Below are 24,891 nucleotides of genomic sequence, written 5' to 3'. Positions count from 1 at the left end.
TATTTAAGATTCTAAGTCCATTTAATCAAAAGACAAAGCATTTTATGACACATATTTTGATACTCACAAACTCGGTCGTTAGTCCACAACATTTAAATTTGGCGATATCCAAAGTTTCACAGTATAAGTGAAGAAAGAATTTCGAAAATTGTTGAACTGTAATTATGTCACATATAAAATATTTTTTGCTATTACATCTTAAACTGCATTCATCATCAGTCAAGAGCATTACAGAAAACTATTGCTGCATTCTGCATGCATCATAATATAGTTTAGTAAACAAATGAATAATATTCTCTTATGAAACTTCCTGGCAGATTAAAACTGTGTGCCCGACCGAGACTCGAACTCGGGACCTTTGCCTTTCGCGGGCAAGTGCTCTACCATCTTTTTTTTTTTTTTATTATCAGATTGACTTGGTATATTTCACGAGAATTCAGACAACCATAGTCAAATCATCATTTAATATTAGCTGCAAAAAGAAAATCAACAAATTAGGTGAAACACAAATAAAACATTTCTTCTGAAGGGGAAGACCAACCCGTTACCCCACCCGTATGAATTTTGGGTGTATATATATACATGCAAAAGAGAGAGAGAAAAAAAAATTACGAAAAAATACAACAAGGGAGGGGACTCGAGCTCAGGAAAGAAACAGGAATCACAGGGGAACTTAACCAACCCCTTGACGGTTAAACACAAGAAAAAGCATATTCGCAAAAAGCGTTCGGTATTGTGGTAACCGCTGCCATTTCCAATGCGCAGTTGACAGATAATGGTGAAAAACGCGGGGATCTGGGTCATTACCGCCTTCAATGACGTAATGGACATAGTAACCCAAGAGCCAGACAATCGTGTTCGTTTTCGTCTGAGGAAAATAAGAGATGTCCGGATGTAAGAAGATGTCGTCTGGGAATGCGGTTTCAGGCCCTCTAGTAAGAAAAGCTAATTGACGGCGGACCCAGAGCCAATGATCCCGTCCGCAAGCAACTAGCCTGTGAAGTAAGGTGTCAGTTTGATGACATTCCTCACACTGATCAGTCGGACGAAGGCCAATACGAAAAAGACGATCACCAGTAGGTATCAGACGGTAAATGACCTTATACCACGTTGAAACAATCTCCATCGGCAAAATGGGAAGACTAAGATGAGACCAGACCGTTTTCCATGACGTTGACGGGGAAGCCAGTTCAACAGAAGAAGGGAAACATGCTGTACCCCAACGGATTTGTAGCATGTTGGTAGTAATATGCGTCATAGAAAGTATATCAGCACCCAGAATACCGACAAGTACAAAGTATTCACGAATGTGCCGCAATTTAGGATTAATCCGTCCAACATCAACAGGAGGGGTCAGACTGGCCGGCCGGAGGCGGGAAAGTAAACGAGAGGTGACTGAATGCGGAGCCCGCGTACAGGTTAAAACATTGCGGCGGGCAAATAAGATGGACGTCTTCACTTTGATATCTGAAAGACCCAATCCTCCAAGCTTCCGAGGCCTGGCCACAACTTCATACCGGACACGGAAGACATGGCGGCGCCACAGAAATCGACTAGACAGCTGTTTCAGCCTGCGAGCCATCATCGCGGGAAGCGGGAAGACCTGCGCAACGTAGTATATTTTACTGAAGACATAGGTCTCTAAAACCCGTGCCTTGTGAAGGAGGCTAAGGGAACGGCGGTCATGTTCAAGGATCGCCCCGTGAACACGACTCGTAACCTCACGCCAATTTAGTGCCGCCATTTTGATCGGATTACGATCCACTATGATCCCCAAGGTCTTATGGCGATCGACAACCGTCGCCCAAGGAATTACGACATGATCAAAGCCTCTCAACGGCAGGAACGTGCATTTGCGATCATTAATGCGAGCACCAGCAAGACCACAAAATGAATCCAAGGTATCCTTAAGCCGCGGTATATCCTCGGCATGTCGTACTAAAACCATGACGTCATCGGCGTATGCACGGACTGCAAAAATTTCCCCCAATATATTCCAGCCACGTAAGTGCATGGTGAGATGGCGAAGTAAGGGCTCTAAGGATAGAACAAAAAGTGACATGGATAAGGGGCTTCCCTGGGGTAACCCCCGTCTGATCGATATCCGGGGGGTAGGGTGACCGTTCACAATCACCGAGACACTGATACCGGTAAAAAGATTAGTTAAGACTTGTCGAGCATCATTATTAAAGCCGACAGCGGTGAGCACTCTCGATAAAAAATCATGGCTGACGCGATCGAACGCTTTTTGGAAATCAAGAAAAAGCAAAGCCCCTGGGATATTAGCGGCAGCCGCCACCGAGATTACATCGCGACATTCGAGAACGGAAGTCAGTATCGTGCGTCCAGGCACACAGCTTTGGTGGGCGGCAATAATGGTATCGAGCAGCTTAGAGAGACGGATATTAATTGCTCGAGCGACAAGTTTATAATCAAAGTTAAGGAGAGTAATAGGACGGAGGGAATCAATTGCAGGTCGACCTGTGGATTTCGGGAGGAGGACCATTCTGCCTTCCTGAAAAGGAGCAGGAAGTGAGACTCCCCGCATCACTTCATTTACCATTGACGTTAAGGTGTCACCAATGAGCGGCCAAAATTGAACATAGAACTCCTTAGGAATACCATCTAATCCAGGCGACTTGCGGGACTGCGATCCTGCAACAACATCATATATGTCATCCTTCTGAAAGGGACGCAGAAAGGCGTCGTTTAATTGAGGAGTGACGACGCGAGGCAGCAAGGAGGTAAAGTCGTCAAGAGAGGTTTCCGCCGGGACATGAGTATCGTACAGATCAGTAAAATAGGTGTAAACGAAGTCAGAAATGTCACGGTGAGAGGTGAACACGCGGCCGTCAGCGGTTGTGAGGGAGGCAAGGCACCCACGTTTCCGGCGTGACCGTAAACGGACTAGATGGTAGAGTGACGTCAGTTCCTCTTGTAGAAGGGAACGTGGTTGAGACCTCGTCCGCAGGCCCTCCATTTGAATGCGTTTGAGCTGCAGCAATTTGGCTTTGATGCGCTGTATATCAGTAACCCGGAGGGGAGCATGCGTAGCACTATCGTACAGTTGACGTAAGACAGAATAGTAAAATTCTTGCGTTCGTCGATCTTCTGCCACCTTCGCAGCCCCAAAACGCATGAGAGCCCTACGGATGTGTGGTTTTGCATACAGTGTCCACCATGCCACGATAGACGGGTACCGGTCCATAGTACGAGAACAACGAGTCCAAATGTCCTCCAGGACGATACCAAGGGAGGTATCTTGCAAATACGCGATATTGAGCATCCAAGGAGGACGAAACAATTTTACCGGTTGTCGCTCGTAATTAAACGTAACGGCTACAGCGCAATGATCAGTAAAACAGGCTGGTATCACATCAACAGCCAGAAGTTGCCCACACAAGGAATCGGAAAGGTAAAAGCGATCGAGGCGACTGCTAGACGTGGGAGTAAAGTAGGTATGTCGCACAAGTGTAGGATAGCGAGAAACCCACACGTCACGCAGGTGCAAGGAGCGCACAAGGTCGTCGAGTTCTTTACTGAAATTAAAATTAGGAGACTGATCTACCGGCCGTAGAACACAATTGAAGTCCCCACCTAAAATTATCTTTGACGGGGATTTACGAAGCAGGTAAATGACTTCTTCTTTATAGAAACTCGAGCGTGCGGTAGTACAACCCGAACCAGAAGGGGCATAAAGAAGGAGTAAACTGAGATCATAAAACGTGCACCCGATCCCCCTTCCACTGTCGAGTACTTCGAAATTCATCAACGGAATGCCTTCTCTATAAAACAAGGCAGTGCCCGTAGAAAGTTCGGAAGCGACATTAAAAAACGTCGAGAACCCAGGAATGGAAAACTGGTCGAATAGGACTTCCTGTAAAAAAACAACATCTGCCCCAGACTGATAGATAAACTGTCGCAAAGCGGCGAGCCGAAGCTCAGAACATATTCTGTTAATATTCAGAGTAAGAAATGTATATGCTTGCATGGAACTTCAACCTAGAAAGAAAAACAAAGATCGGTAGAGAGCCGTCAGCTGACGGAGCAGCATACAAGTAATCATACCAGAAACAAGCGCTGAACCACAGAGAGAAAAACTACGAAACAGAACCCTCATCTTCCCACTGCTTTTTCTTCGGCCGTGACGCGGCTCTCCGTGGCTGTTTACGGATTCGACTGCGGCTCCGCGGTGCCGACGCTGCAGCGTTCGGCTGCGTAGGAGCATCATGTAGACATTCCGTGTCAGATTGCGAGAGAGAGGCCTCTACATCCCACTCGTCCGCAGACATGGGTTCACGGTGGGACAGTTGGTGAATAACAACGGGATCCACTGGCTCTGGAGAATCAATCAGTTGTTTGATGGGAGGAGGCTGTGACCCAGAGGGGGCGACAGAAATTCCAGAAGGGGGATGCGAAACAGAGTCAATAGGAGAAGTGTCAGAGAGCACCGGAGAAGACACGTGGCAACCAGAAGCAGGTTCCGTCACGGGCGTCTCCGAAGAGGCTGCCGCGGTAGCAGGAACAACGTCAGATAAGGTGTCAGGGAGCTTCTGCAAAGGCGTGATAGCACCTGTGGCTTCCTCATCCACGATTTCCGACTGAGAAAGAGAGTCCTTTACCGGAGGCCCATCGGAAGGGCGAGCCAATAAGGAAGATTCATCAGCCGCATCATCCTGTGTTCGCCGACGCTTGTTGTGAGAAATCAGCGTGGGAACATCGGAATTAAGGGGAGCAACATCCCTACTCAAGGACAACGGGGGAAAATCACGGCCGTTGTCGGACAACGGATCACTGCGTCCCTCAGTAACAGTGAGCGATTCAGTCCGAGATCCTTGCGGGAGAAGATCAGCTAAAGTCAATTTTTTACGCTGTTCGTATGTAGGTTTTAATACCACCACACGCCGCGGACAATTAGTACGGAAATGACCAGTTTCATTACAATAATAACATGTTCCTTCCTGGCCACTGTACGTGATATGGACCCTATAACCACATACCTGTAGGTGAGAAGGAATAGGTTTTTTGACCACCATTTCCACCGACCGAATACCACTATATACCTGTAAGCGGTGCTGAGCAGACCAGCGTTCCTTTCGAATATGGCGTACGTCCCCATAAGGAAGCAAAACGGACTTCAGAAAAGAGTCGTCAACCTCGGGCGGAAGGTTAAATACCGGAACATTCGTATATATCACTTCTGCATTTGCCAAGAGAACCATACTAGTGGAACCATCACGGTGCGTAAAGGGTACCTGAGAACCATGACGAGAAAGTAGCCTATCAACCTGGAGCGGGTCAAGAAACTTAACAAAAAACACATATAATTCGCTGTCGAAATATGCGGTATGCACCTGATCAGTAGTGACCTTAACTGTATCGACTAACCAGTCATTTATCTCCAAAGAACCGGGCTGGACGTGACGCGTGGATTTGTCAAAGGTAAAACTGACTGTACCTGTACGCGGAACTTTCGTGGGAACCATGGTGGACATCACGGCGAGAGACGACGCCGCGACAGGAAGGGCCGCACGAACACCAAACACCAGCCGACAACCAGCGATGCGACGCGCACGGAGACCAACACGGCACTAAACTGACAGGAGGAAAACACGCTGCGCTACGGTAGAGGCGGAACTAAGAGCACGACCTAGTCGCCCGACGCGCGAAGCGAGAATTAGCATCTGAGCTACCGAAGCACGACTCACGCCCGGTACTCACAGCTTTACTTATGCCAGTACCGGGCGTGAGTCGTGCTTCGGTAGCTCAGATGGTAGAGCACTTGCCCGCGAAAGGCAAAGGTCCCGAGTTCGAGTCTCGGTCGGGCACACAGTTTTAATCTGCCAGGAAGTTTCATATCAGCGCACACTCCGCTGCAGAGTGAAAATCTCATTCTGGAAATATTCTATTAAGCTTTCTCTCTCCACGTGTATGAACCGAAGTCCGCTGTTCGCTTCTTTGTGTATGTTCAGGCTAGTCACCGGAAGCAGCGTATAGATTTTGACCCGACCTTGGAATTTGTGGGACTGTTTTCTTCCTAGTATCGATATCAACGACAAGGAAAAATCGTCGAGTTTCTTGGTTCCCTGGTTGGATGAACTCTGTACGTACGTAATTAAGTTTCTACGGAAGCCACAATGTGCTAGGCTAGTACAGCTGGCACTTGGTCATATTTTTTGTTGTAAGGAGTCTGTCCTCAAACTGTGCAAAGGGAATTTAGTTACACGCTGTATAGGCTGATCTTGTAGTGGTACAGAAACGTATCCTAAATTGAAGGAAGGAATGCTGAAAAGAAAATCCTTCTGCCTACTTGTCTACAATATTCATGGAAACAGGCGGCCATTAAATGCACACTGCTTTTTTGTTCCAGTAGCTGAGTTTCACATAACTGAATGGTAATGACTTCTTCGAGAATTGCGAATACGATTAAATATCAGCAGTAGAATCTATTATTGAAGCATGAAAACTGGTGCAGAACTGTCGCTCAACGCAGACTTAATGCGAGCGGTCGCCTATTTCACTTAGGTTATCCGTACACCCCTCCGGAATCGATCCCAGCCCCCTTGTGGCACAGTGCTCATGTGAATAATTTTGCTAAGTTTCCACGAATACCGTGAGTGATTAACTGCATTAACGCGACTGATACTTCGCAACCATTCTACGATCACACAATGCAGTACGTAATCTGTGGCTACATTAATCATTGACTGTTGTATGGTATTTCGTGTCAAAGATAGCAACCCCGATTCTGAACATTACTTATTCTGTTTTGTTTACAGTAAATAAGGTGAGAGTTACGCTTATACAACTTGCGCAGACGTTGCATGTGATCGTACAGGCGTGTGTTTGCTCAGTGTTTCATATTTGACTGTGTTGTTGTTGTGGTCTTCAGTCCTGAAACATGCAGCTCTCCATGCTACTCTATCTTGTGCAAGCTTCTACATCTCCCAGTACCTACTGCAACCTACATCCTTCTGAATCTGCTTAGCGTATTCATCTCTTGGTCTCCCTCTACGATTCTTACCCTCCACGCTGCCCTCTAATACTAAATTGGTGATCCCTTGATGCCTCAGAACATGTCCTACCAACCGATCCCTTCTTCTGGTCAAGTTGTGCCACAGACTTCGCTTCTCACCAATCCTATTCAATACTTCCTCATTAGTTATGTGATCTACCCATCTAATATTCAGCATTCTTCTGTAGCACCACATTTCGAAAGCTTCTATTCTCTTCTTGTCCAAACTAGTTATCGTCCACGATTCACTTCCATACATGGCTACACTCCATACAAATACTTTCAGAAATGACTTCCTGACACTTAAATCTATACTCTATGTTAACAAATTTCTCTTCTTCAGAAACGCTTTCCTTGCCATTGCCAGTCTACATTTTATATCCTCTCTACTTCGACCATCATCAGTTATTTTGCTCCCCAAATTGCAAAACTCCATTACTACTTTATTCGTCTCATTTCCTAATCTAATTCCCTGAGCATCACCCGACTTTATTCGACTACATTCCATTACCCTCGTTCTGCTTTTGTTGATGTTCATCTTATATCGTCCTTTCAAGACACTATCCATTCCGTTCAACTGCTCTTCCAAATCCTTTGTTGTTTCTGACAGAATAACGATGTCATCGGCGAACCTCAAAGTTTTTATTTCTTCTCCATGGATTTTAATACCTACTCCGAATTTTTCTTTTGTTTCCTTCACTGCTTGCTCAATATACAGATTGAATAAGATCGGGGAGAGACTGCAACCCTGTCTCACTCCCTTCCCAACCACTGCTTCCCTTTCATGCCCCTCGACTCTTATAACTGCCATTTGGGTTTCTGTACAAATTGTAAATAGCCTTTCGCTCCCTGTATTTTACCCCTGCCACCTTCAGAATTTGAAAGAGAGTATTCCAGTCAACATTGTCAAAAGCTTTCTCTAAGTCTACAAATGCTAGAAACGTAGGTTTGCCTTTCCTTAATCTTTCTTCTGAGATAAGTCGTAGGGTCAGTATTGCCTCACGTGTTCCAACATTTCTACGGAAGCCAAACTGATCTTCCCCGAGGTCGGCTGCTACTAGTTTTTCCATTCGTCTGTAAAGAATTCGTGTTAGTATTTTGAAGCTGTGACTTATTAAACTGATACTTCGGTAACATGCACATCTGTCAACACATGCTTTCTTTGGGATTGGAATTATTATATTCTTCTTGAAATCTGAGGGTATTTCGCCTGTCTCATACATCTTGCTCACCAGATGGTAGAGCTTTCTAAGGACTGGGTCCCCCGAGGACGTCAGTAGTTCCCATGGAATGTTGTCTACTCCGGAGGCCTTGTTTAGAGTCAGGTCTTTCAGTGCTCTGTCAAACTCTTCACGCAGTATCGTATCTCCCATTTCATCTTCATCTACATCCTCTTCCATTTCCATAATATTGTCCTCAAGTACATCGCCCTTGTATAGACCCCCTATATACTCCTTCCACCTTTCAACTTTCCCTTCTTTGCATAGAACTGGGTTTCCATCTGAGCTCTTGATATTCATACAAGTGGTTCTCTTATCTCCAAAGGTCTCTTTAATTTTCCTGTAGGCAGTATCTATCTTACCCCTAGTGAGATAAGCCTCTACATCCTTACATTTGTCCTCTAGCCATCCCTGATAAGCCATTTTGCACTTCTTGGCGATCTCACTTTTTAGACGTCTGTATTCCTTTTTGCCTGCTTTATTTACTGCATTTATATATTTGCTCCTTTTATCAGTTAAATTCAATATTTCTTCTGTTACCCTAGGATTTCTACTAGCCTTCATCTTTTTACCTACTTATTCCTCTGCTGCCTTCACTACTTCATCCCTCAAAGCTACCCATTCTTCTTCTGCCGTATTTCTTTCCCCCATTCCTGTCAACTGCTCTCTTATGCTCTCCCTGAAACTCTGTACAACGTCTGGTTCTTTTAGTTTATCCAGGTCCCATCTCCTTAAACTCCCCCCTTTTTTGCAGTTTCTTTAGTTTTAATCTACAGGTCATGTATACTGCCTTCTTTTATGATTCTTGAACCAAGTGTTACCTATGATTAATTTGTGCTCTGTGCAAAATTCTACCAGGCGGCTTCCTCTTTCATTTCTTTGCTCCAGTCCATATTCACCTACTACGTTTCCTTCTCTCCCTTTTCCTACTACCGAATTCCAATCACCCATGACTATTAAATTTTCGTCACCCTTCACTATTTGAATAATTTCTTTTATTTGATCATACTTTTCTTCAATTTCTTCGTCATCTGCAGAGCTAGTTGGCATATAAATTTGTACCACTGTAGTAGGTGTGGGCTTCGTATCTATCTTGGCCACAATAATGCGTTCACTATGCTGTTTGTAGTAGTTTACCCGCATTCCTATTTTCCTATTCATTATTAAGCCTACTCCTGCATTACCCCTATTTGATTTTGTGTTTATAACCCTGTAGTCACTTGACCAAAAGTCTTGTTCCTCCTGCCACCGCACTTCACTAATTCCCACTATATCTAACTTTAACCTATCCATTTCCCTTTTTAAATTTTCTAACCTACCTGCCCGATTAAGGGATCTGACACTCCACGCTCCGATCCGTAGAACGGCAGTTTCCTTTCTCCTCATAACGACATCCTCTTGAGTAGTCCCCGCCCGGAGATCCGAATGGGGGAGTATTTTACCTCCGGAATATTGTACCCAAGAGGACGCCATCATCATTTAATCATACAGAAAAGCTGCATGCCCTCGGGAAAGATTACGGCCGTAGTTTCCCCTTGCTTTCAGCCGTTCGCAGTACCAGCACAGCAAGGCCGTTTTGGTTATTGTTACAGGGCCAGATCAGTCAATCATCCAGACTGTTGCCCTTGCAACTACTGAAAAGGCTGCTGTCCCTCTTCAGGAACTACACGTTTGTCTGGCCTCTCAACAGATACCCCTCTGTTTTGGTTGTACCAACGCTACGGCTATCTGTATCGCTGAGGCACGCAAGCCTCCCCACCAATGGCAAGGTCCATGGTTCATGGGGGGAGGATTGACTGTATTCATCACAAATCGGCGTTATGACTCCAGTGCACCGTGACATACTATAAGCTGAGTTCGCTAAAACACATTCACTTTTGCTGGCATCTTGTAGATAATTCTCGTGTTTGTGTTGTTAACCTTGCTAGTTACTGTTGCGCATTTAAGTTAGGTGTGAACTGGTCAGCTAACTTTCATTTCTCAATCTGAAGTCAGTCTACATTCATTCATTAATTACATGGGTCATAATTTGTCTCTGTGATTGGGCATATCTTTGCAAATAACGATTGATAAAGATCTACATGGACTAGTAATCAGATTCCCATCAGAGTAGGTATTTTACTACTGTCTTCTGCTGTCACGATATTTTCCTGCAAATCATCGGGATATGTATTCTTGGAAACGTATCAGGCTTTTATTCTGGTGCTGTAGTAAATCTGCGTCTTTCCCCGTTGTTGGGTATAATGCTGTGGTAATATTAAGATCATACGACTGCTACTGATAGAATCAATAGTTACCTTATACAATGGGCTTTTGCTATTTAAATTCTTTACTAATGCATTTTCCTGTGGGGAACAGTACTGTGTGTGAACTACCGACTATAAACTTTTTTCTTTCGGGACAACGTGACATAACTTTCATATGTGTAGGCAAATTTTCGCTGCATGAAGTAGAGTGGTGCCTTCTTATATTCACTGGCTTTGTTGGGAATCTACAGGTATGGGGTCAACCCAAAAGCGCGCAGGGAAAGCACAGGAAGGTAGAGAGAGCAAAAATTCATATTGTAGTTGTAAACTGTCGTAGCTGTGTTGGGAAAGAAATGGAGCTCCAAGAGCTAACAGGAAGCACTGAAGCTCAAATCGTCATAGGTACAGAAAGCTGCCGAAGCCGGAAATAAGTCCAGCTGAATTTTTTTAAAAAAAGGGCAGATTAAATACAGTCGGTGGTGGAGTGTGTTGCTGTCAGAAGTGCTATAGCTTGTACTGAAATTGAAGTAGCTAGTTCCTGTAAGTTAATATGGGTGGAGATTGTGCTTGACAACCGGAATAAATTAATAATTAGTTCGTTTTACTGGTCCCCTGACTCAAATGATGCAGGTGCTGAACACTTCAAATGAGTCTCATTTCAAATACGAGGGTTGGAACTTTATTAGTGGCAACTATTTACTTACATCTTGTACATCTCGTACTAATGTATTTAAATGTTTTACTGACTTTCAAAGTAGTCACCAGCATTGTGTATGAACCGTTGAAAGAGATGTGTCACTATGTTGTTCATTTTTGGAACACAACCTACGACCAGCTAAGAGACAGAAGTCATGAAACTTTCGGCAGGACCTGACCATCATTTTGCAGGACAATGCTCATGCACGTACAGTGCAAGCTGTTACTGATTAGTTTGACTTATGGAGCTGCTAAGTGCTATACAACGTACTGCACTCCCCTCAACTGTGCCCTCGTGAATTTAACTATGTTTCTACACTGAAGGAAACACTTCACGGCATTCGCTTCAGAACTGCTACAAATTCGTCGGCCAATAGACCGCACCGCTTGAACTGTCAACACAACTGGCAGTGTTAAGAGTATCATGCGACTTCCACATCTCTGGCAACGGGTTATGCACAATGCTGGTGACTACACTGAAGGTCAGCAAAACTTTTAAACACTCATCTATTTTGTACAAGCTGTAAATAAATAGTTGCCACTGTTAAAGTTCCAACCCTCGTATGTGCCCCACTCATACAATCTGCCCTCGATATGTTGGGAAAAATACATCATTAAAGCGGAGATAGGCATAAAACGTCATCCGAAATTGTACTCAATGTTTTCTCAGAAAATTATTTCGAACAATTTGTTCAGGAGTCCACTCGATGTGTAAATGATTGCGAAAATATACTTGACCTATTAGCAAAAAATAATCCTGAACAAGTAGAGAGCATCAGGAAGGACACAGGGATTACTGACCACAAGGCAGTTGTAGCGATACTAAATACCGTAACATCCAAAACTACCAAAAATGAACGCAAAGTACACCGGTTTAAAAATCAGATAAAATTCGCTAGGTGCCTCTCTAAGAGACAGTTTCCACTCCTTCCGATCTGACAATGTAAGCGTAGACAAGATCTGGTTTGGAAACAAAGAAATGGTATGGATGGCAACTGAGAGATATATATCACATAAATAATACCCTTGTACATTGAACGGTTCAGAACACTCTTGCAGAACAACGAAAAAAGCAAAGAAAGCCAAATAACGCAAAATCCGCAAGACTCGCAAAATTTTACAGAAACTCGTAATTTAGCGCGAACTTCAAAGCTAGATGTGTTTAATGGTTTACACAACAAAACTCTGTCTCGAAATTCGGCAGAAAACCGAAAGAGATTCTAGTCATACGTAAAGCACTTCACTGCACGACAATGATGGTCATGTCACCCATGACACTGTCACTGAAGCAGGGTTACTAAACACGGTTTTCCGAAACTCCTTCACCTAAGAGGACGGAGTAAAAATTCCTGAATTCGAATATAGAACAACTGCCAACATAAGTAAGAAGTAGATACCCTCGGCGTAGTGAAGCAGTTTAAATCGATTTATAATAGTAAGGCTCCCGGTCGAGATTGCATACCAGTCAGGCTCCTTTTAAAGTATGCTGATACAATAGCGTCATATCTAACACAGATATATAATCACTCGCTCGACGAAAGATCTGTACCTAAAGGCTGGAAAGTTTCAGAAGTCACACGAAATTCCAAGAAAGGAAACAGTAATAATCCTCTGAGTTACAGACCCGTATCATTAACGTCTTTGCAGCAGGGTTTGGAACATATCCTGTGTTCGAGCGTAATGAATTATCTCGAAGAAAACGATTTATTGACTAAAAGTCAGCACAAATTCAGGAAAAATCGTTCTTGGGAAACACAACTAGCTCTCTATTCACGAAGTGATATCGACAGGGCTGGCCGCTATGGCCAAACGGTTCTAGGCGCTTCAGTCCCGAACCGCGCTGGTGCTACGGTCGCAGGTTCGAATCCTGCCTCGGGCATGGATGTCTGTTATGTCCTTATGTTAGTTAGGTTTAAGTAGTTGTAACCCTAGGGGACTGATGACCTCAGATGATAAGTCCCGTAATGCTTAGAGCAATTTGAACCGTTTGGATATCGACAGGAGTTGTCAAATTGATTTCGTGTATTTAGATCTCCAGAAGGCTTTCTACAGAGTTCCTCACAAGCGCCTTCAGTCAAATTGCATGCCTGTTGAGTATCGTTTCAGTTGGGCCACTGGATTCGTGAGTTCCTGTCAGGTAGGTCAACATTCGTAGCACTTCGTAGTAATTGACAGAATGTCATCGAGAAAAACAGAAGAAATATCTGGCGTTGCCCAAGGAAATGTTATAGGCCTCCTGTTGATCCAGAGTTACATAAATGGCATAGGAGACATTCTCAGCAGTCATCTTCCATTCTTTGCAGATGGTGCTGAAATTTACCGTCTTGTGAAGTCATCAGATGATCAAAAGCAACAGCAAAATTATTTAGACAAGATATGTGTACCCTGCAAAAAGTGGAAATTGCGTTTAAATAATGAAAAGTGTGAAGTTATCCGCAAGAGTACTTGAGGAAATCCACTAAATTTTAGTCACATAATTGACTACACAAATCTAAAGACTGTAAATTAAGTTAAATACTTATGACTTACAATTACGAATAACTTCAATAACAACGATGACATAGATAGTGTTGTGGGTAAGTCAAACCAACGAGTGCAATTTATTGGTAGTACACTTAGAAAATTGAACAGATCGACTGCGTACACCACTCTTGTCCGCCCTCTTCAAGAGTATTGCTGTCCGGTGTGAGATCCGCATCAGATGGGACTGAAGGAGGACACTTAAAAAGTTCCAGGAAGGACAGCTCGTTTTGAATTATCGCGAAACAGAGGAGAGAGTGCTACGGGCATGATGCGTGAGTTAGGGTGGCAATCATTACAACAAAGGCGTATTTCGTTGCGGCAGAAACTCATCGTGAAATTTCGGTCACCAACTTTCTTCTCTGAATGCGTAAATATTCTGTTGGCTCACACCCACATAGTGAAAAACGATCGTTATGATAAAATAAGATAAATCAGAGCTCACACAGAAAGTGCTCGTTTATCCCGTGTGCCGTTAGAGGGTTGAATCGTAGAGAAATAGCTTGAACATGGTTCTATGGACCCTCTGCCAGGCACTTCATTGTGAAATGCAGAGTAATCTTATAGATGTAGAGTGAGAACCACAAGTATTTTTACACTTTTGCATTCTTTTAGAAAGAGTAGACAAATTTGAACGGAAGTAATGATATGGGGGATTCATGTTTACATGTGTGAACAGTGTAGAAGCTGTGCAAGCCATACTGAAGCTGCACTTCCAGTATTGCTATTCTGATGTTGAATATGTGGTGGCAGTACTCCACAGAGTACAGCACCATAATCGATAAGCCACGTGTGAAACAGTTCTATCGCAGAAGCTGTATTGGTTGGCAGTGCGAACTCTACCGAGGTTCGCCAGGGTCCGCAGTTCCGTTCCATGGGATCATGTGTGTGGATAGCGATTGGTCGATGCCTCGTTAAACATTGGAGCAGTGAGCTACGGAAGACACTTCTCTTCAGTGCGACGTGTCGTATACAGTCTCCAGTTACCAACAAGCTGCATGTTCGTCCGCCGTCTCCGAGACTTAGGCATCGTAGGCCAGTACTGGACTCTAAGTAGGCATTACAGAGAGGCACAGTGACAGAACCTTAGTATTTTAGAGTCCTTGTAATAATATCAAATGTGTAATTGTGATGGACATTTCAGAAGAAGATGCATGATTTAAGTTGAGTATTTCTTCATATTTAGTAAACATCCTTTTGTTACAGATTGTTGGGAATCTTTATGATTGAAGATAAAGTCCTCCAGCATTCACAACAAAAAATACCCTTCGTCGGAAGTTTTCCTTTAGTTAAAAACAATTCAGAACTTCTCAGTTCTTATTAGTGTAACAGGAGTGAAAATTATGCTTTATTCTTCGTTTCTAATAATTTTTGTACTTATAATCATTCTTTTCAGTTCTTGCATGCACCTACGTCACAGTGAACATTTTTTTACACGTGCTGATGCTTCTACTAACGCAGACGACTTGCCATCCTCTTTCTTAGAACTTTTCAGCTTTATTGCATATCAAAATAGCATATGAAATACAAGTGATGTCAATGCAAAGTCGCACAACTCGTCTCAGCCGTTGTGCAGATTTGAAAATTTAAGCCTTACGAGAGGAAAGGCGTAGCTCCGTGCATGCTGCTTGATTGAGTCAGACAAAAATTTCCGTCAGTGCGAAGACTTCCACACCAATGGTATGCTAATTTCTCGCCTTCCATCGGAATTTAGAGATGCCACTGCAGCGATGGCTACCGGAAGGAGTGAGTCAGAAAGAAAAAAGGAAAAGTGCGGAACGTGGGCTGAACCGTCTGGCTCCGAATCTTTCGCGAAGCTCCGCGTTTGAGGGGCGGCGAAAATTTCTTCAGTAAGCCGCTTAGCTGATACTTTCCGAGACTTCTCCCCGACAATATCAGAGCGCCAACGTCGAAAATATTCACTTGCGTTTGCATGCCATTCCTGCGCAGTGTAGCTTACTAGCGTGCCGACGGGGACACATCTGTCAGCAGCTGTCAATCACTTCACAACTGATTTCTGATGCCAGGTCATCTGTAGTTAAACTCCATGTTTGGAAACGTTGTGTCGTCAAGTATCGTCTCTCTATAGGCAGTTACGGTGACTGAGCTACATGGAACAGGAGATTTCTGAGGAACGCCGTGCTACGTCGACGACGAAGTGGTGTATACTGAGCAGCCAGAACATTATGTCCGCCTAGCTAATAGCCGATATGTTCACTTTCGGCACCCTTAACAGCGGCTACATGTCTTACCATGAGGCAATAAGGCCTTTGTAGATCGCTGGATGGAGTTGATGACACATATGAACACACAAGTCACATAATTCCCGTAAATTCCGGTGAGGTGGCCTACGAGTACTGATGCCACGTACAATCACATCGCAGCTGTGTAAGACCGAGTTCAAATCTGGCGAGCTGGGGCCGGTACATTATTCAGATCTCGCCACTGTGCTTCTCGAACCACTCCACCACCCTCCTGGTCTTGTAACCTAGGGCTTTGTCGTGTTGAAAAATTCCCCTACCGACGGGAAACGTGATCGTCGTGAAGGGGAGTACAAGGTCTGCAACGAGCGCACGATATTTCTTGCGCTCATGGTGCTTTGCACGAGCTCCATTGGATCCAAGGGTGTCCACGTAAATGTACTCCAGAGCATAATGGAGCCGCCACCATCAGTACATGTGTTAAAAGTCTGTTCGCCGCGAAAACTACGTATTCGCACGCCCCCCCCCCCCCCCCCCCCAATCGACTGCAGGAAACTTCCATTGCCGATGGTCACATGCCCATTTCAGTCTCAGTGGCCGATGTCGTGGTGTAAACATTGGAACATGGGTTGGCCGTCGGCTGTAGAAGCCCATCGCTAGGAGTGTTCAGTGCACTTAGTGTTCAAGCACACTTGTACTCTGCCTGTCAATGAATTGACGCATGGGGCAGGGAATGGCAACTGGATCTCTATATAGACAAGTGTAATGTGTTAAGAATACATAGAATGACAGATCTTTTATCATTTAGCTACAATATCAGCAACTGGAAGCAGTTAATTCCATAAATTATCTGGGAGTAGGCATTAGGAATAATCTAAAATCGAATGACCATATGACCACATAAAATTAATCGTTGGTAAAGCAGATGCCACCAGATTCATTGGAAGAATCCTAAGAAAATGCAGTCCGAAACCAATGTTACAGTGTTCGCCCTGCTTGGATACTGCCCTCCAGTGTGGGATCCGTACCAGATAGGGTTGTTAGATGAGATAGAGAAGATCCAACGGAGTGCAGCGCGCTTCGTTACAGGATCATTTAGTAATCGCGAAAGCTTTACGGAGATGGTAGATAGGCTCTACTTTAAGACTCAGCAAGAGAAACGCTCAGTACCTCGGTACGGCCTTTTGTTGAAGTTTCGAGAACATACCTTCACCGAGGAGTCATGCAGTATATTGCTACCTCCTACGTATATCCCGTGAAGCATAAAATCAGAGAGATTAGAGCCCACACAGAGGCATACCGACAATCTTTATTTCTTTTTTTCCACGAACAATACGAGACTGGAATAGAAGGGAGAACCTATAGAGGTACTCAAGTACCCTCCGCCACACACCGTCAGATGGTTTGCGGAGTATAGATGTAGATGTAAATATAGAAGTCTGATGGTAGTTCCGCCACAGCTCGCCGCCTGTCCTGTTTTACCGGTCTATCCAGTCTATGACGTCCGACATCGTTAATGAGGGGTGACTGTCGATCTCTGCGACTTCTGGACCTGGTTCATCTTGGTTTCGGCACGTATTGAAGATATTCACCACCTCACTGCTCGAGCATCCGGCAAGTGGTGCTGTACCAGACACGCTTGTGCCGAGCCTCCATGCTATCTCAATCTGCACCCTGTCAAACCCAGATAGTTCGCGCTCTTTCAACACACGGACAGCACGCTCACTAATGCCACATGCACCGTGCGTGTGCCTCACAAGCAGTCATTCCTCGTCAGGTGACGCTGCTATCACCTGGGTGGGTTTATATCGATACTAGGTCGGTGGTAATAATATTCTGGCTGATTAATGTGTCTTGTTTTCCCAATACTTCTTCAGACAAGGACGTACATACAGTCAGTTTCAAACGAGAGGCTGTGATAAACAAATATGACTACTCAAAAAAAGAGCTTTCCTACAGTGCAAGCAATCCTTGGCGAAGATTCGCAGCGCAAGTTCAGTATGAGCTCGTTGGCACTTATCCATGACTCACAGCATCTCCTTTGTAGTGGTAGAAAAATAGCGATTCTGGTTACTTCTCTAAGTTAAGAGATGGGATTCATGATGAATTTTTAGTAAGCGTTCTCTCCTTAGTGCTCACAAAAATATTTCCGACAGTGTATAGACCATGAAACATAGAGCGAAATGTTCTCTCTCTGAGTTGTGTCAGATATCGACACTAGAGCTTTTTGGAAATCTGCGAAACGATAATTTCAGAGATTCTGTGCGTGAGACCCAATGAGATGGAGACCATTGTTATAATTGGAGTTAGTGCGAACTAGATATGAAGCGGCGCGCAGTGAGGAAAGGAGATGTGGCTGCAGATTCTCGGTTCTTTGTCTTGCGTTTCTATCCTCTTTTGAGCACATCGCAGTTTAGTATAGCAGTCAACAAATGGTGAATCCGTTTCACACAACTAGGAGGTGGAACTGAGTGAGAGGCGAAGTAACATCTGCCGACCTCTACATTTTCACGAACGTCCATTCCAGAAGGCATAGCCACTATAACATAACTTGGTACAATAATACTAGAATATAAATGGTTCGAATTTTATGTCATAAATGTATACACGAAGAAAATCTTTGTGTCACGATGGGTTTGTGAGACATCGAGGGCAGGTTCAGCCACTTAATAGGGACGATTTTTCCTATCCTTTTCTTTGCGAAGAGAGTGATTTCCGTGTTAAGTGTATCTTATATGTGCAGACGACTGTTGTCGATGTGCGCGTTTGTATGTTTAGTGTGATGTTATGGTTCCAGTATATAGTTGTGAGAGAATGGAGAGTGTGAAATACTGTGCCAGCACTCAGCCTAGTCCTGTGAAAGGGGCCGCTGCATTAATCTCGCCATCCGCAGGACAGATAAGCGTCAATAATGTAACATGTTCTCATTTTAAGACACACTGTGGAGAGTTTTGAAATTTAATCCAGGTTATTGGCTCAAATTCTGGAGATCACCACGCCCCCATGGCCGGAAAGCTAAAGGGAAAATTCCCAGCAAATCGTTCAAATGGCTCTGAGCACTATGGGACTTAACATCTATGGTCATCAGTCCCCTAGAACTTAGAACTACTTAAACCTAACTAACCTAAGGACATCATACAACACCCAGTCATCACAAGGCAGAGAAAATCCCTGACCCCGCCGGGAATCGAACTCGGGAACCCGGGCGTGGGAAGCGAGAACGCTACCGCACGACCACGAGCTGCGGGCAAAATTCCCAGCAGCACATGGCTTACCCGAATGGTCACCCATCGAATTTCTAACCACACACAGCGTTGCTTAAATTCAGTGGTCTGACTGGGCAGGACGCTCGCTAGAAATATGTATGTCTGAGCATAAACATTTCAGTTATATTAACGTAGGTTTATCTTCTTTTTATAACATAGTTGTCTATGTTACTAAACGCAAGAACGGTAATTTCGTCAACGAAATCGAGTTGCAGGTTGCCTACCTATTAGCTTCGATGGGCAATAAAAATTTTATTTTCAGTGCATCGTATCGTTATTGCAAAATTTAGAATTTTGTAAAGCTCTCCTACTCTTCTCATTAGGAGCTATAATTTTACGTTAAAGGCAGACAAGTATTAAGGTTAGGAACTGTGTACATGTCTTCAGCCATCGTAATACACAGCATGCACATTATCCAGACTCTGTTGTTGTTGTTGTTGTTGTTGTTGTTGTTGTGGTCTTCAGTCCAGAGACTGGTTTGATGCATACCCTCGGGAAAAATTACGGCTGTAGTTTCCCCTTGCTTTCAGCCGTTCGCAGTACCAGCACAGCAAGGCCGTTTCGGTTAGTGTTACAAGGCCAGATCAGTTAATCATCCAGACTGTTGCCCCTGCAACTACTGAAAAGGCTGCTGCCCCTCTTCAGGAACCACACGTTTGTCTGGCCTCTCAGCAGATACCCCTCCATTGTGGTTGCACCTACGGTACGGCTATCTGTATCTTGAGGCACTCAGGCCTCCCCAAGGAATGGGGGGTGGGGAGGGGGGGCGGGGAGGGGAGGAATCCAGACTACATTGATTCAGTATTTGGAAATGGTAGCACTTAGCGACTTCCTGCATAGTTTGATATAAACTTAAACGGTTTTTCTCACTGTCAGCACTCGCCACAAGCAAAACACACACACACACACACACACACACACACACAGAAGATAATGAAAGGGACAAAAATTTAGCTTCTACTACATTTTTGCTTTTAACTCTATTCGCAACAAGTTTGCAAAGGTTTTTTTTATTGGTAACGCCGCCGCCACGTAGGGCTCTGTACCAAAATCACTGGCTGTGCCATGTGCAGTCTGTGGCTGGTTTGCATTGTTGTCTGCCATTGTAGTGTTGGGCAGCGGCAACTGGATGCTAACAGCGCGCAGCGTTGCCCAGTTGGAGGTGAGCCGCCATCAGTGGTGGACGTGGGGAGAGAGATGGGGGAGTTTTGAAATTTGTAAGAATTGGTGTCATGAACTGATATATATATATATATATATATATATATATATATATATATATATATATATATATATATATATATAATGACTATTAAGGTAAATACATTGTTTGTTCTCTATTAAAATCTTTCATTTGCTAACTGTGCCTATCAGTAGTTAGTGCCTTCCGTAGTTTGAATCTTTTATTTAGCCGGCAGTAGTGGTGCTCACTGTATTGCAGTAGTTCGAGTAACGAAGATTTTTGGTGAGGTAAGTGATTTGTGAAAGGTATAGGTTAATGTTATTCAGGGCCATTCTTTTGTAGAGATTTTTGAAAGTCAGATTGCGTTGCGCTAAAAATATAGTGTGTCAGTTTAAGCACAGTCGAGTATAAATTTTTCAAAGGGGACGTTTCAACAGTATCCATATATATCACGAAATATACCTTCAAAATTGTGTCACTGTACGACCTATAGTTAAGAAACTGATCTCTTAAAGACCGAGATGTGTAAGAAATTCGTTTTCTTAAAAAGAAGAGCAAATTACCAAGAGTATACTCATTCTGTACTCGATAATGAAACCACTTAACGACTTGCAACAAATCCTTACGGTTTTAGTATTTAATATATCTATGATTTAATCATACGACAATATAAAAGGTATGTAATTAGGGTTTTGCGTCTTGAACCATAAATGATTCACATGCTCAACTTCAAATATTTAACACATTTATTCATTTGTAAATGATCAGATGTTTGAAGCTGTTTTACACATGGAAATTCGATTCTTTAAAATACTGGCGATAGGGAGCCAGAAGGTGCACCCTCTGTCAACGCCTTATCGGAAAAACGAGATGTAGAGGGGCGCTCTCGAAATCTGTACCGTCCTCTGTCCGCTGTCGCTCTACTTGCTCTGCAGGAGCCGTCGTCCCTCATGGACAGAGGCCAAATTTGAACGCGCCGGTATCGGTGGAAATTGGCGAGGAGTAGGGGGTACTGTTGCCCCAACAACGCTTAAAGGTGGAGATTGACTGTTAGTAGACTGCGAAGACACTACGTCTGCTAATGTTAAAGGAAGAAGTTTTTGATAAAACGACGTCAGAACAGTAGTACGACGCGGACCATCTCAGGTTCCTTTTTGCCCTGCATACGTAACATGGATCCGGCAACCACAGACGGTTAAGTGGGAAGGAATATTCTTTTTGACGCACATGTCTACAGTCCGGATACCATAATAACACTGGAAGTGAGGTTGTGGTGTCCAGCGTTCCCATCGGAATGCCGTATTACTCCAAACGGAAGTAAAGCTATTTTAAGAAATGAATCGTCCACTTCAGGAGGAAGGTTGTAAACTGTAACCGGAGTATACTCGAGTGGCGCATTTTCAAGGACGACTTGACTAACGGAACCATCGCGATGTGTAAACAACACTTTAGCACCAACGCGAGTGAGAAGCCGTTCTACTTGTACGGGATCATAAAACTTCAAAAAGAACGCATACAAATCAGAATCAAAGTAAGCAGTATCTACGTGATCAGGTGTAACACGGATAATATCACCCAACCAATCGTGAATTCCTAAAGAGCCGGGCTGAACACGACGCGTACCCTTGTCAAAACTGAAACGAACCATAGCTCGACGAGGAACAGACTTAGGAGACTCGACAGACACCAGGGGGCAGGCAAAAAACACCGTCGCCAAGAGGAAAACGACAACAAACTCCGCTACGCAACTACGATGTGACTGCGGTCGGTACACCAACAAGACTGAGTAGCTTCGATACAAGCGACGCTGCGGCACAGGCGGAAGTTAACTACGAACTGCCGAGGCATTGTGCATTAGTACGGCTTGGGAGGGATAGAGCGGAGGGCACATAACTAGCTGCGCTTGCCCGAACAGGAAGACATCTGAGGGCACCTTCAACAACTGCAAATACAGTAGCTTGCTTACTCACCATCACTCATCATAACAAAACTAGTGATAACCGAAAACAGCCAAGGGCAACAGCTTGTACATTACTGATTTTCGGTGTCTGGTACCAACTTGTGAAAATTTGCAGATGTGAAAATTCCTGGTGGGTTACAATTACGTGCTGGACTGGACTGGTTCTTGAACGAGATCCCAGCTCCAAGCCAAGTACTCAAACCAGATGCCAGTTTTCAGACCAATTGTACCAGTTATTAGGATTTCTTTCCATTCCATTCATGTAAAGAGCATGGGAAGAATGATTCTTCAAATACATCTACGCATTTTGTAATTAATCTAATCTTGCCCACACAATGGCTATTGAAGCGATACTTGAGGGTCTGTAGTATATTCCTGGAGTCACGTTTTATAGACGGTTCTAAAAGCTTTGTAAGTAGGCTTTCTCGGGATTGTTTATGTCTGTTTTCAAGAGTCTGCTAGTTCAATTTATTCAGTATCCCCTTGACGACCTATCATGAGTCAAATAAACAATTGAATATTCGTGTGTCCTTCTGTGTTTACATTCACTATTACATGTAAGTCTTATTTCGTATGAGTCCAAACACATAGAATGTGTTGCACGAGTGATGTACAAGAGATCTCCTTTATAGACTGATTGCATTGCCCCATGTTTCCTTATGTTTCAAACTATGTCCTATCGTCCTCTCGCAATCTCTTGCCAATGCTCTCCGAATGTTCCTACTCTATATGACCGGTGATTGCGCAGAAATTTGCTGTTGAGTATATCGCTAATTTCATTTCTGCTACTCCTCCTTAATTTCGTCTTCTTCGATTAGCCATAGTCACTTTTCTGCACTCTTTAGACTGTTTGTTCCATTTAACAGGTCATGTAATTCTTCTTCTGTATCAATGAGAATCAGTGACATCCTGTCACCTTGAATTTTAATCCCACTTCTGATCCTCTTTTTATTTCTGTCATTGCATCTTCGATGTATAGATACATCCACACTGTTGATTGTTGGTCTCCCATTCTTATTGTTCAGAGATGGTTCCTAAACATACTGTGCATTGCCCATCTTTAACTGCACCTTATGTCTGTTATTTTTATCAAATTTTCACCAACATCTTGCATCAATGTAAACTGTCGAACGCGTTTGCAAGCTCGAAAATGTAATTGCAGACTTTTTCACACCTCACAACCGCGTTGCGAAAAAACGGGTACTCGGAATGGCAGATTAGACACGCTCTCCTTCCATCACCACAGCACAACCTGTGCAGACGGATGAAGTCACGGAAGAAGAGGTAGCCACTGCCTTTATTCTGTACAATTGCGCACTAAGGGGAAAATTGGCCGTATATTGAAGAAACAGCGACTTAAAACCGTCTTTTTCCCGACTGGGAAGTGTGAAAAATGGCCTCGGTTTGAGGAAGGCAGGCATATAACAAATTCCCTGTGAGTGTGGGAAGACTTATGTCGGACAAACAGTACGCACCATCGAAGATTGTTGCCGAGAACATCAAAGGCACACTCGAATGAAACATCCAAATAAGTCAGCGGCAGCAGAGCACTCTTTGTTCGAGATACAATAGATGGATTATGAGCGCACCAAGATCCTGGCTCAGAACTCTAAATATTGGGACAGCGTCATAAGGGAGGCTATCGAAATTGGCACCAGGGAAGATCTTATCAACCTAGATAGCGGCTACAATCTCAGCAAGACTTGGGACCCGACATTTAATGTAATTAAGAAGACTCTCAGCAAGATGTACGAACTGGCGACCAGGGCGGACGTAGCAAGCACATCGACGCTATTACTGATTCCGACGCCCACGTCTTCGCGACCACCGGCGCGCGGGCGCGGACGGTGAAGAGAGCGGCCCGCGGGGGGACGGGATTTAAATCGGCCGCCCGCCTCCAGGAGCTCAGTTCGTCGGGGCACCTGACGATGGCGACATGTCTGATCGCCGAAACACTGTGCCCGTTGGCCAATATGAATCGACAGTATACCCGTGGACTGTTCCAGAGACCAATACGCAGGGAGAAACTGAAGAATCACATGTTTGTACGATAGTTCTGGCACCCATCCCTATCTGTATTCTTTGGGATAGTGTTGATAGTACTATTTCGAAAGACTGATGTCATACCTCTTGTCCTTTAGATTCTGCATATTACCTTAATTAGTCGTTTGGTTTTTGCTTCACCCACTGATTTTAGACGTTCCGAAGGTACATTCTATGCCCGTCACCTTATTTGATCTCAAATAAGGCGGAATTCTGACTCTGACAATGGTTCTCCATTTACACCACCCGGCAGAGATACTTTCTTTATAGCTTCGTAGAAACTCGAAAGCAACTTTACACTCACGCTTCATCTAACAAACTATGACGAGATACTTTGTGTCAGTAGGAACGTCATAGGTGCAAATTCAGCGGAGTTCATGTTGTACTAAATTTATGTACTTCACACTTTTTTTCATTTCGTATTGCTTATAAATTTTTCAATGCGTCCACTCGTTTTCATTTCGTTCCTTTGAAAATTGCGGAAACGCCTAAGGATTAATGAAACATAATAACGATTGAAAGGGGGAACTGCAGGGCGATG

The sequence above is a fragment of the Schistocerca gregaria genome, chromosome 4 (genome assembly GCF_023897955.1).
Source record: "Schistocerca gregaria isolate iqSchGreg1 chromosome 4, iqSchGreg1.2, whole genome shotgun sequence".
Taxonomy (NCBI): domain Eukaryota; kingdom Metazoa; phylum Arthropoda; class Insecta; order Orthoptera; family Acrididae; genus Schistocerca; species Schistocerca gregaria.
Note: the sequence above shows the minus strand (reverse complement) of the source record.